The sequence below is a fragment of the Staurois parvus genome, unplaced genomic scaffold (assembly GCF_062004578.1).
Source record: "Staurois parvus isolate SC_StPar_1 unplaced genomic scaffold, SC_StPar_1.0 ptg000144l, whole genome shotgun sequence".
Taxonomy (NCBI): domain Eukaryota; kingdom Metazoa; phylum Chordata; class Amphibia; order Anura; family Ranidae; genus Staurois; species Staurois parvus.
Genome location: NW_028317940.1, coordinates 741,322 through 752,766, shown reverse-complemented (window position 1 = coordinate 752,766; position 11,445 = coordinate 741,322). Strand labels below are relative to the sequence as shown.

General features: G+C 47.1%; 1 protein-coding gene across 1 annotated transcript in view; it reads left to right on the top strand.

Annotated features, from left to right (window-relative positions):
• LOC149465009 (uncharacterized) overlaps positions 1–11,445 on the top strand; it is a 160,695-nt gene that overhangs the window by 108,687 nt on the left and 40,563 nt on the right. The gene's annotated exons all lie outside the window — the stretch shown is intronic.

Here is an 11,445-nt window from a genome sequence, read left to right as displayed (position 1 = left end):
CTCTCTACTGCCGCCACCACTTTTGTCAGAGACTGGGAAACTGCCGTTATCAAATATACACTATAATGATTGAAAAGTCGCCTGTCCAATGCGAACCCCGCAGGCCGATTGAGCAGAGAATTAAACAAACACAGTAGCGTCTCTTCAAAAGGCAGGAATTCGTGAATTGCAAGTAAGCGCTTAAAAACAGTTTAACACTTTCAGAAAGAAAGATTTATTACTAAAAGAGTCAAACAGGTGCAATAAAATATTTACAAAGAGATGTCACGAAAATATATATATATGTATATAAAGATACAGCAAAGAGATAATAGGAAGGAAGTTAAAGGGTTAGGTTACTTGCCAGCATGCCTTGGTTTGTAGATCTAAGTGCAGAGCAGGAAGGTTCTTTGATCTCCTCGTTCGATGTTAAGCTTAGGAGATGTGTGTTTCTTCTCTCAGGCTTGCCAGCCTGTCTCTTTTTAAAAATCCCCCTGCAAGGGGGGGGGGGGTGGCTCTGAATACTGGCCATTACGCTGTTTTGGGAGGGGTCAGGAGAACTCTGAATTAGAACCAACATCTGTCATAATCCATGACATGAAACATAGGGGAAAAAAACCTGACTTGAGGAATGTTCATTTCATTCTGACATCTTTACTGTTAGGTTCTGTGAGGTTTCAACTTCTTTCAAGTCCGGGGAGAAGCTGCCTTATCTGTTTTATGATGGGTGAGCCTACACAAGGTCTGGGATCAGTGCTTCCTAATGCTCTGATGAGCTGGCCTTATCATGATTTTAGGTGAGAAAGGTTACACTTTCGCAGACTGCCTGGCACCGGTCTGAGGATGCCTTAACTTGGGTTGACCCCCCCATCTGTCAGGATATAACGTTTGCCTCTCAGGAAGGGAGGGGGTAGGGACTGTAGGACTGAGGAATACTTCCAATAAAAAGAAAAGGAAAAGGGGAACTCTGTGTCCAACTCTGATGAGCTAGTTTGCTACATACCCCAGCATACCACACCCCATCAAACCATACCCCAACATACCATACCCCACCATACCATACCCCAACATACCATACCCCACCATACCATAGCATACCCCAACATACAATACAATACCAAAACATACCTTACTATACCATACCCCACCATACCATACCCCATCATACCATACTCCAACATACCATACCCCATCATACCATACCCCACCATACCATACCCCATCATACCATACCTCAACATACCATACCCCACCATACCATACCATACCCCACCATACCATACCCCATCATACCATACCCCACCATACCATACCCCACCATACCATACCCCACCATACCATACCCCATCATACCATACCATACCCCACCATATCATACCATACCAAAACATACCTTACCATACCATACCCCACCATACTATACCAAAACATACCATACCATACCCCACCATACCATACCATACCACACCCCACCATACCATACCATGCCCCACCATACCATACCCCAACATACCATACCATACCCCACCATACCATAACATAACAAACCCCACCATACCATACCCACCATACATATACCAGCCTGCAAGCACTTAATCTTCAGGACTGTGCTTTGAGATAAGCATCAAAGAGTCCATTATAGTGAGGACTTAGGTCAGAGGGCTAACTAAGAATATCAGTTCAAGCAGATGACCCATTGTATAAATGGCAGGAAACTACTGTGAGACATTGGGATTGGATTGCTCTCAGAATTGGCCATAGACGCACACACATGCACAGGAATGAGTGCACACGCGTGCGTGCACACGGGAGATTGTCCACAGTTCCTGTTGGTGTCAGACGGGCTATTTAAGAGATACTCTTGCTCACTTTCAGTTCTGACTGGTCTTCAGCTATTCCCATGTGTCCTGCTTGCATCCTGGATTATATTCGTCGCTGGCCCGGCTTGTTATTGACCTGACCTTTGGATCCTGTTTATGCTTCTGCTCATTGGTTTCTGACCTTGGCTTACTCTTGACCATGTCTCTGCTTGATGCTTCTGTACCTGGTTGCTGCCCCGGGCTGCCCCTCTGACTATGCTTTTGTCTCCAATTTGGGTCCACATTATCCCTGAGTGTCTGGCTGTTCATCATCCAGTTGTTCCAGTGTGTTCCTACTTCAAGACTGCTGGGATCTCCAACTAGCCACGCATCAAGACTCTGCGATTCCCGAAGAGTACTCCTTAAACCTCGGCTGGTCTTCCCTGCATGGTCTTTGTTCCTGACCTGATGCCCTGCCTGCTTGACCTTCGAGTCTACATCTCTGGCTGCAAGATCTGCTATCAACACCTGCCAACATTTGTGTTCCTCCTGTCCTTTGGCACCACCTTATCCACCTTCAGTGGGGCCTGGGCTGGAGATGCAAGTGAGGCCAACTTCGTCAATGAAGTCTCTTATCATATCCGTGACAATAGCACCTGTGATAGTGAGCCCTTGTAGATAGTCAACTTGGGATTCTCCAGGGTGCGGAGTCTAAGCCCCAGCCTGCTCCTTCAATAGAGCCCCTGATGGTGGGGATGGACTTGCAGCAAGCTGGGACCAGGTCGCGGCCCCCGGATACACCCAGCTGAGGATGAGGAGACTGCTCACGGGAGCAGAGTACAATGGGAGGAGACAAACGGAAATCCGATAGACTAGCCAAGGTCAGGACGGGCGGAAAACAAGCACAGTCAGAGAATGAAGCCAGGGTCGGTACACGAGTAGTCAATGCAGGATAAGGCAGTAGCAACACACAGGAGCTCCGACAACTAGGAAGTTGCTCAGGCAAAGTTGCCTAGTCTGAGCACATCTTATATACATAGACAGGCAAACAAGGAGGCGGGCCAGGAAGTGATGGAAGGAAAGAATATAAAACCCAGAGAACAGCAGACAATGCCCATAGATGAGCACAGACAAACACACATGTGAAAGGGATCAGGAACAGCAGTGCAGCAAGGAGGTAAGAACACAAACAAGAACCTGCAGGCTAACTGGTGACAGTACCCCCCTCTTACGAGGTCTCCTCACTTTTTTAGGGCCAGGCTTAAGAGGAAACTTCTGATGAAAAAAATTCCACCAGACGATGTGCAGAAACAGCAGTAGAAGGAATCCAACACCTCTCCTCAGGACCAAATCCCTTACAGTCAATTAGATACAAGAGCTTCCCTCTGATGAATTTGTAATCCATTATTTGCTTGACTTCATACTGATCCTTCTTGGGGAAGGATAACGATGAGGATGGGAAAACCTGTTTATGATGTACGGTCTCAGAAGAGAAACATGGAAAACATTAGAGATTCTCAGATGTGAAGGGAGGCGAAGTTTGAAAGCAACAGGATTGACCTGGCAAAGGATGGTAAATGGACCAATAAAATGAGGAGCATATTTCATAGAGGGTACTTGTAGATGGATATTCTTGGTAGAGAGCCAAACCTTGTCACCAGAGAAAAAATTTGGCACTCACCTGTCGATGACAATCTGCAGCTACTTTGTACTTGGAAGCTGACAGATGTAAGTTCCTGGAAACATTTGCCTCAGAAGGGGTAAGAATGGGAGAACATAAGACAGGAAGCTGAGCTGAAGCAGACACCAATAACCAGGATGAAGGGTCTGGTTAGGAGGCTGCCAGGGAGGACACAGGAGTAGGGGTGAAGGCTTTGATTTGTACAGTGGGCAAGACAGGCTGTGCAGAACAGGAACCTGGGGTAATACAGGGGACAGAGGGCACTGTAGGGTGTATGGGGGCAGAACAGGGGACAGAGGGCACAGTAGGGTGTATGGGGGCGGGACAGTGGACAGAAGGCACAGTAGCTACTAATGTGGAAACCAAAGCAGCTGAAGGGAGTTTTGGGGTCTCAGCAGGCAGGGCACATGAAGCTAGGAACTCAGATGGTACAGAGGTCACAGATGTTGGGGCCTCCACCCATCCAGAAAGTAGTGAAATATGAGCTCTGAGCTGCACAGTATGTAAAGGGACTGATGGTTTGGGCAGAAAAGAGGGTAAGGAACTAGAGGTGGACAGCACCAGAAGGGGGCCTTCAATAGGAGTAGGTAGGGGAGCAGCTTTGCTACAAAAAACATCTTGGAAGGCCTGGCAATGTTGAGGGAGCATCAAAGAGGTGGTGGCCTCAGCCACAGGTACAGTGCGAGGTGGGAGCACTTTAAGGAGACAAGTCCGATTGCATTTTGACCCCCAAGACAATACTTGGCCATATTTCCAGTCAAGATTGGGTGAGTGTTTCTGCAACCATGGAAGTCCAAGAATGATGGGACTTGAAGACTTAGGGAAGATCAGGAAGGAGATTTCCTCACAATGAAGGGCGCCAACATGCATAGTTATAGAGGTGGTTTTGAAGCATAGAGGTCCTAAGGCCAAGGTAGAGCCATCTACTGTAGATACTGATTGGGGTGTCATCAAGGGGACAAGAGGAATGCCCAATTCAGTGGCCAAAGATTGCTAGATGAAGTTCCCAGCTGCCCCAGAGTCCACATAAGCAGAAACCTGGTACGAGTTCAGGGCCCAATGAATGTAGACAGGTATGATAAATTGAGGGAAGGTGGTGGAGTTCAGGTTCTGGTCTAGATCACCTCCCTTAGCGTGACCTAGACCTGAGTTTCCCGGACAGACAGAACAGGACTTAATTATATGACCTTCAGCCCCACAGTAAAGACATAGACCAAATTTTAGGCGACACGATCGCTCTTGTGGAGTGAGGCGTGATCGGCCTTCCTGCATAGGCTCTTCAGATGTTGGTATGGTTGCAGAGGTCAGTTGATCAGGGGCTTTCTGGAAAACAGGAGCAAATGAACCCACTGGGGGGTGACGAGGACAAGCCCTTTCCAGATCTTGCTCCTGGAAGCGGATATCGACTTGGATGCTAAGAGCAATCAAGTCATCCAGGTTGGTGGGTATGGTTCTTCCAGCTAGTTGGTCCTTAATACGGTTTGCTAGACCCTGCCAACGGGTTGCAGAAAGAGCCTCATTATTCCATGCAAGTTCCAAAGCTAAGGTGCGAAACTGAACTGCATACTGTCCAACAATCATGCTACCTTGATGAAGCCAAAGAAGAGCTCCTGCAGCAGAAGAAGTCCTGCCGGGCACATCGAAGGTTTTACAGAAAGCTTGCAGGAAGGCTGAGAGGCTGCAAATAGTTGGATCTTGACGCTCCCACAGTGGCGAAGCCCAAGCCAGTGCTTCACCAGAAAGGAGGGAAATTATGTACGCCACCTTGGAATGGTCAGTAGAAAAATGGTGGGCTGCTAGCTCGAAGTGAATTGAGCACTGATTGATGAAGCCCCAACAAGCTTTGGGATCACCAGGGAAGTGAGGTGGTGGAGGCAGCTGGAGTTTCGAAAGACTGTGTTCCACTGGAGGAACAGCGGAAGGTGGTGCAGCAGGAAACGGAGCAGGAGCCGAAACAGAGGGTGAGGCAGGGACAACAACCAAACATTATAAAGAATAAAACAGAATATGCAAAAAGGAAATAAAGGCAGCAAAAATTGAAAACGAACGACAGATTGCAAAAGATAGCAGGACCAACCCCAAAAAATTCTTCCAATATATGGACAGTAGAAAGGTCCAGTCCAAGCATGTAGGCCCTTTACAGAATCATCTAGAGTTGGTGACTGGGGGCAAAGAGAAGGCCAACATATGAAATCCCTTCTTCAGCTCTGTGTATAAAAAGGAGCATGGAGGGGGCTCTTGTCCATAATGGGCGTGGAACTGACACAGCTCCAGATGATCCACATTGGCTCACAATTGATAGGATCCAGAAATATTTAGACAGAATAAAGGTGAATAAAGCCCCTGGACCGGATTACATACACCCATGGGGCCTAAAAGAATTCAGCTCTGTCATTTCACAGCCATTGTTTCTCATTTTTAGGGACTCGTTAATGACTGGCATAGTACCACTGGATTGGTGTAAGGTCAATGTGGGGCCAATATTTAAAAAGGGGTCAAAATCTTTCCCAAGTAATTATAGACCTGTTAGTGTAACTTCTATAGTTGGGAAGATACTGGAGAGTTCAATGAAAGACCACATAGAGGAGTTCTTGCTGGAAAAAAATATGTTAAGCAACAGACAACAGCATGGATTCATGAAAGACAGAAGGGGTGGCTGTGGATGTGGTATACTTGGACAGAGGGGTAGCGGTGGACGTGGTATACTTGGACAGAGGGGTGGCGGTGGACGTGGTATACTTGGACAGAGTGGTGGCTGTGGACGTGGTATTCTTGGACAGAGGGGTGGCTGTGGATGTGGTATACTTGGACAAAGGGGTGGCGGTGGACGTGGTATACTTGGACAGAGGGGTGGCGGTGGATTTGGTATACCTGGACAGAGGGGTGGTGGTGGATTTGGTATACCTGGACAGAGGGGTGGCGGTGCACGTGGTATACTTGGAAAGAGGGGTGGCGGTGCACATGGTATACCTGGACAGAGGGGTGGCGGTGGGCGTGGTATACTTGAACAGAGGGGTGGCAGTGCACGTGGTATACTTGGACAGAGGGGTGGCGGTGGATGTGGTATACTTGAACAGAGGGGTGGCGGTGCACGTGGTATACTTGGACAGAGGGGTGGCGGTGCATGTGGTATACTTGGACAGAGGGGTGGCGGTGGACGTGGTATACTTGGATTTTGCAAAAGCGTTTGACACAGTTCCCCACACACGGCTAATGTGTAAGGTAAAGTCTGCGGGCTAGGAAAATTTTTTAATGTAAATGGATAAAAAACTGGCTAATAGATCATATTCAGAGAGTAGTGGTTAATGATTCATACTCTGAATGGTCTGGGGTCATCAGTGGGGTACCCGAATGTTCAGTGTTATTAGTGGTGTACCCCAAGGTTCATTGTTATTAGTGGTGTACCCCAGGGTTTAGTGTTATTAGTGGTGTACCGCAAGGTTCATTGTTATTAGTGGTGTACCCCAGGGTTTAATGTTATTAGTGGGGTGCTCCAGGGTTCAGTGTTATTAGTGGTGTACCCCAGGGTTCAGTGTTATTAGTGGGGCACTCCAAGGTTCAGTGTTATTAGTAGTGTACCCCAATGTTCAGTGTGATTAGTTGGGTACCCCAAGGTTCAGTGTTATTAGTGGGGTACCCCAAGGTTCATTGTTATTAGTGGGGTACCCCAGGGTTTAGTGTGATTAATGGGGTACCCCAAGGTTCAGTGTTATTAGTGGGGTACCCCAAGGTTCAGTGTTGGGACCCTTACCTTTTAATATACTTATAAACAATATAGGGTCTGGGATTATAAATCCCATTTCAGTCTTTGCAGATGACACCAAGCTGTGCAGTGGAATAACGTCCTTACAGGATGTCTCCAATTTACAAGCCGGCCTCAATGCTCTGTGTAATTGGGGGACTATGGGGCCAATGAGGTTTAATGTTGATAAATGTAAGGTTCTGCACTTGGGGGCTAAGAATATGCATGCATTATACATACTAGGGGGGGTACAACTGGGGGGGCCAATGGTGGAGAACGATCTGGGGGGGTCAATGGTGGAGAAGGATCTGGGGGGTCAATGGTGGAGAAGGATCTGGGGGGGGTCGATGGTGGAGAAGGATCCGGGGGGGGCGATGGTGGAGAAGGATCTGGGGGGTCAATGGTGGAGAAGGATCTGGGGGGTCAATGGCGGAGAAGGATCTGGGGGGGTCAATGGTGGAGAAGGATCTGGGGGGGTCAATGGTGGAAAAGGATCTGGGGGAGTCGATGGTGGAGAAGGATCCTGGGGGCTCTGGTAGATCACAAGCTTAATAATGGCAGCAATGCCAAGCTGCGGGTTCTAAAGCAAGCAAAATCCTCTCTTGTATTAGGAGAGGTATAGACTCCAGAGAGAGAGATATCATATTACCCCCCACTCTCCCCCGGGTACAAATCATTAGTAACACCTCATCTGGAATATGCAGTTCAGTTTTGAGCTCCAATTCACAAAAAGAACATTGGGGAACTGGAGAAAGTACAGAGAAGGGCAACTAAACTGATACGAGGCATGGAGGAGCTCAGCTATGAGGAAAGATTAGAGGGACTGAATGTATTCTCTACTGAGAAGAGGAGATTAAGGGGGGATATGATCACCATGTATAATACATAAGGGGGATATGATCTCCATGTATAATACATAAGGGGGATATGATCTCCATGTATAATACATAAGGGGGATATGATCTCCATGTATAATACATAAGGGGGGATATGATCTCCGTGTATAATACATAAGGGGGATATGATCTTCATGTATAATACATAAGGGGGATATGATCTCCATGTATAATACATAAGGGGGATATGATCTCCATGTATAATACATAAGGGGGATATGACCTCCATGTATAATACATAAGGGGGGGTATGATCTCCATGTATAATACATAAGGGGGGATATGATCTCCATGTATAATACATAAGGGGGATATGATCTCCGTGTATAATACATAAGGGGGGATATGATCTCCATGTATAATACATAAGGGGGGATATGATCTTCATGTATAATACATAAGGGGGATATGATCTCCAGGTATAATACATAAGGGGGATATGATCTCCAGGTATAATACATAAGGGGGATATGATCTCCGTGTATAATACAGAAGGGGGATATGATCTCCGTGTATAATACATAAGGGGGATATGATCTCCGTGTATAATACATAAGGGGGGATATGATCTCCATGTATAATACATAAGGGGGGATATGATCTCCATGTATAATAGAAAAGGGGGGGGGGATATGATCTCAGTGTAAAATACATATGGGGGATATGATCACCATGTATAATACATAAGGGGGGGGGGGATATGATCACCATGTATAATACATAAGGGGGATATGATCTCCATATATAATACATAAGGGGGATAAACCTAGATTGTAAGCTCGAAAGAGCAGGGCCCTCGAACCCCTCGTGTATTGTATTGTTACTGTCTTGTCTCATGTTCTGTCCCCCTTGCTACTGTACAGCGCTGAGCAAACCCTTTGGCGCTATATAAATACTGTATAATAATAAAAATGATCACCATATATAATACATAAGGGGGATATGATCTTCATGTATAAATACATCAGTGGTTCATATAGTGAACTCGGTGTAGTTCTTCCCCCTGAGGTCATCACAGAGGATAAGGGGGCGCTCTCTACGTTTAGAGGAAAAGAAATGTAATCTCCAAACACAGAAAGGTTTCTTCACAGTGAGAGCTGTGAGACTGTGGAATAGACTCCCTCAAGAGTTGGTTGTGGCCAGCTCAGTGGATTGCTGTAGGAAAGTCCTGGATTCTTTCTTGGATACACAGAATATAACTGGATATAACATTTATAGGGAATATCCGATTGCCTCTCAGGGGATCAGGAAGGAATTTTTCCCCTACAGGAGCAGATTGGATCATGCTTTGCTGGGTTTTTTTTACCTTCCTCAGGATCAACTGTGGGTATAGGATTGGGATTTTGTCTTTTTTCAGCCATACTAACTATGTAACTATATGTAAGATGGGGCACAATTCCTCCCAATGAGACCAAGGATGGGGCACAATTCCTCCCAATGAAACCAACGATGGGGCACAACTCCTCCCAATGAGATCAACGATGGGGCACAACTCCTCCCAATGAGACCAACGATGGGGCATAACTCCTCCCAATGAGACCAACGATGGGGCACAACCCCTCCCAATGAGACCAACGATTGGGCACAACTCCTCCCAATGAGGCCAACGATGGGGCACAACCCCTCCCAATGAGACCAACGATGGGGCACAACTCCTCCCAATGAGACCAACGATGGGGCACAACTCCTCCCAATGAGGCCAACGATGGGGCACAATTCCTCCTAATGAGACCTACGATGGGACACAATTCCTTCCAATGAGACCAACGATGGGCCACAACTCCTCCCAATGAGACCAACGATGGGGCAAAACTCCTCCCAATGAGACCAACGATGGGGCACAATTCCTCCCAATGAGGCCAACGATGCGGCTCAACTCCTCCCAATGAGACCAAAGATGGGGCACAACTCCTCCCAATGAGACCAACGATGGGGCACAACTCCTCCCAATGAGACCAAAGATGGGGCACAACTCCTCCCAATGACACCAACGATGGGGCACAACTACTCCCAATGAGACCAACGATGGGGCACAACTCCTCCCAATGAGACCAAAGATGGGGCACAACTCCTCCCAATGAGACCAACGATGGGGCAAAAACTCCTCCCAATGAGACCAACGATGGGAAGCAATTCCTCTCAAAGGGGGAAAATTCCTCTAATTGACACCAAAGATGGGGCATTGTTTACTTCCACTGACGCCAGGACGTTTTTTACTCCCGATGGTCACGGTCCGGCCGCCCTAAGTTCTGAAGGACAGTAAAATGGCCCTTTGTTTTGAGTTTGGAGACCTTTGCCTTTATATCATCTTACGTTTCTACGGCCTGCAGTTCCTCTGAGCTCCACAAGGTGGAGATATCACCTCTACCCAGATGGGAAGTCTCTATGGTAGACAGGAAGTGATGTCAGGGACAGACAGGAATTTCCAGGTGAGAGTGAGTTGGGAGGAAGTAGAGAGGAGACATTGCTGGAAGTGGCAGCAGATGAGGTAATAAGATCTGATTTTATATTTGCACGCAGTAACCCTCCATCATGTCAGTCCTCTTCCTCCATCATCACATCCGTCCTCTTCCTTCATTGTCATGTCCATCCTCTTCCTCCATCGTTCCGTTAGTCCTCTTCCTCCATCGTTCCGTCCATTCTCTTCCACCATCATCCCGTCCATCCTCTTCCTCCATTGTCGTGTCTGTCCTCTTCCATAGTCACGCTCATCCTATTCCTCCATTGTCATGTCTGTCCTCCACCGTCATGTCCGTCCTCTTCCTCCATAGTCACTGTGATGTCTTTTATCTCCAGCAGATGATGATACACACATATATAGTGTGGGAACCCAGATTAACCCCTTCAGGGGCAGAACATTCCCCCACTTCCGGGGCCGGAACATTCTCAATTTTGGAAAAGTGTGAAGGATAGGATTTTATTTAGATATTAAGTCCAAAGGGTTAGAGGCTGCTGGACCCTGAAAACATAAGAAACGCTAAATTAGTATCCCCCCTCCCAATATTGTACAACCAGTACAGTCAAGATCATTCTGTTATCAATTATTGGTCTACAGGAAACCTGTATAGATCACATGACCAATGAGGATGGAGGAGGACCGGAGTCACATGACTGAGAGGATACTAAACCTCACCCTGGAGATCATCTACCTGCTGACCGGAGAGGTGAGAAGGATTCTGGGAGGTCACATGACATCATTCTCATCTCTATTAATAAAACACAGACCTGACCGGAGAGGTGAGGAGGATTCTGGGAGGTCACATGACATCACTCTCATCTCTATTAATAAAACACAGACCTGACCGGAGAGGTGAGGAGGATTCTGGGAGGTCACATGACATCACTCTC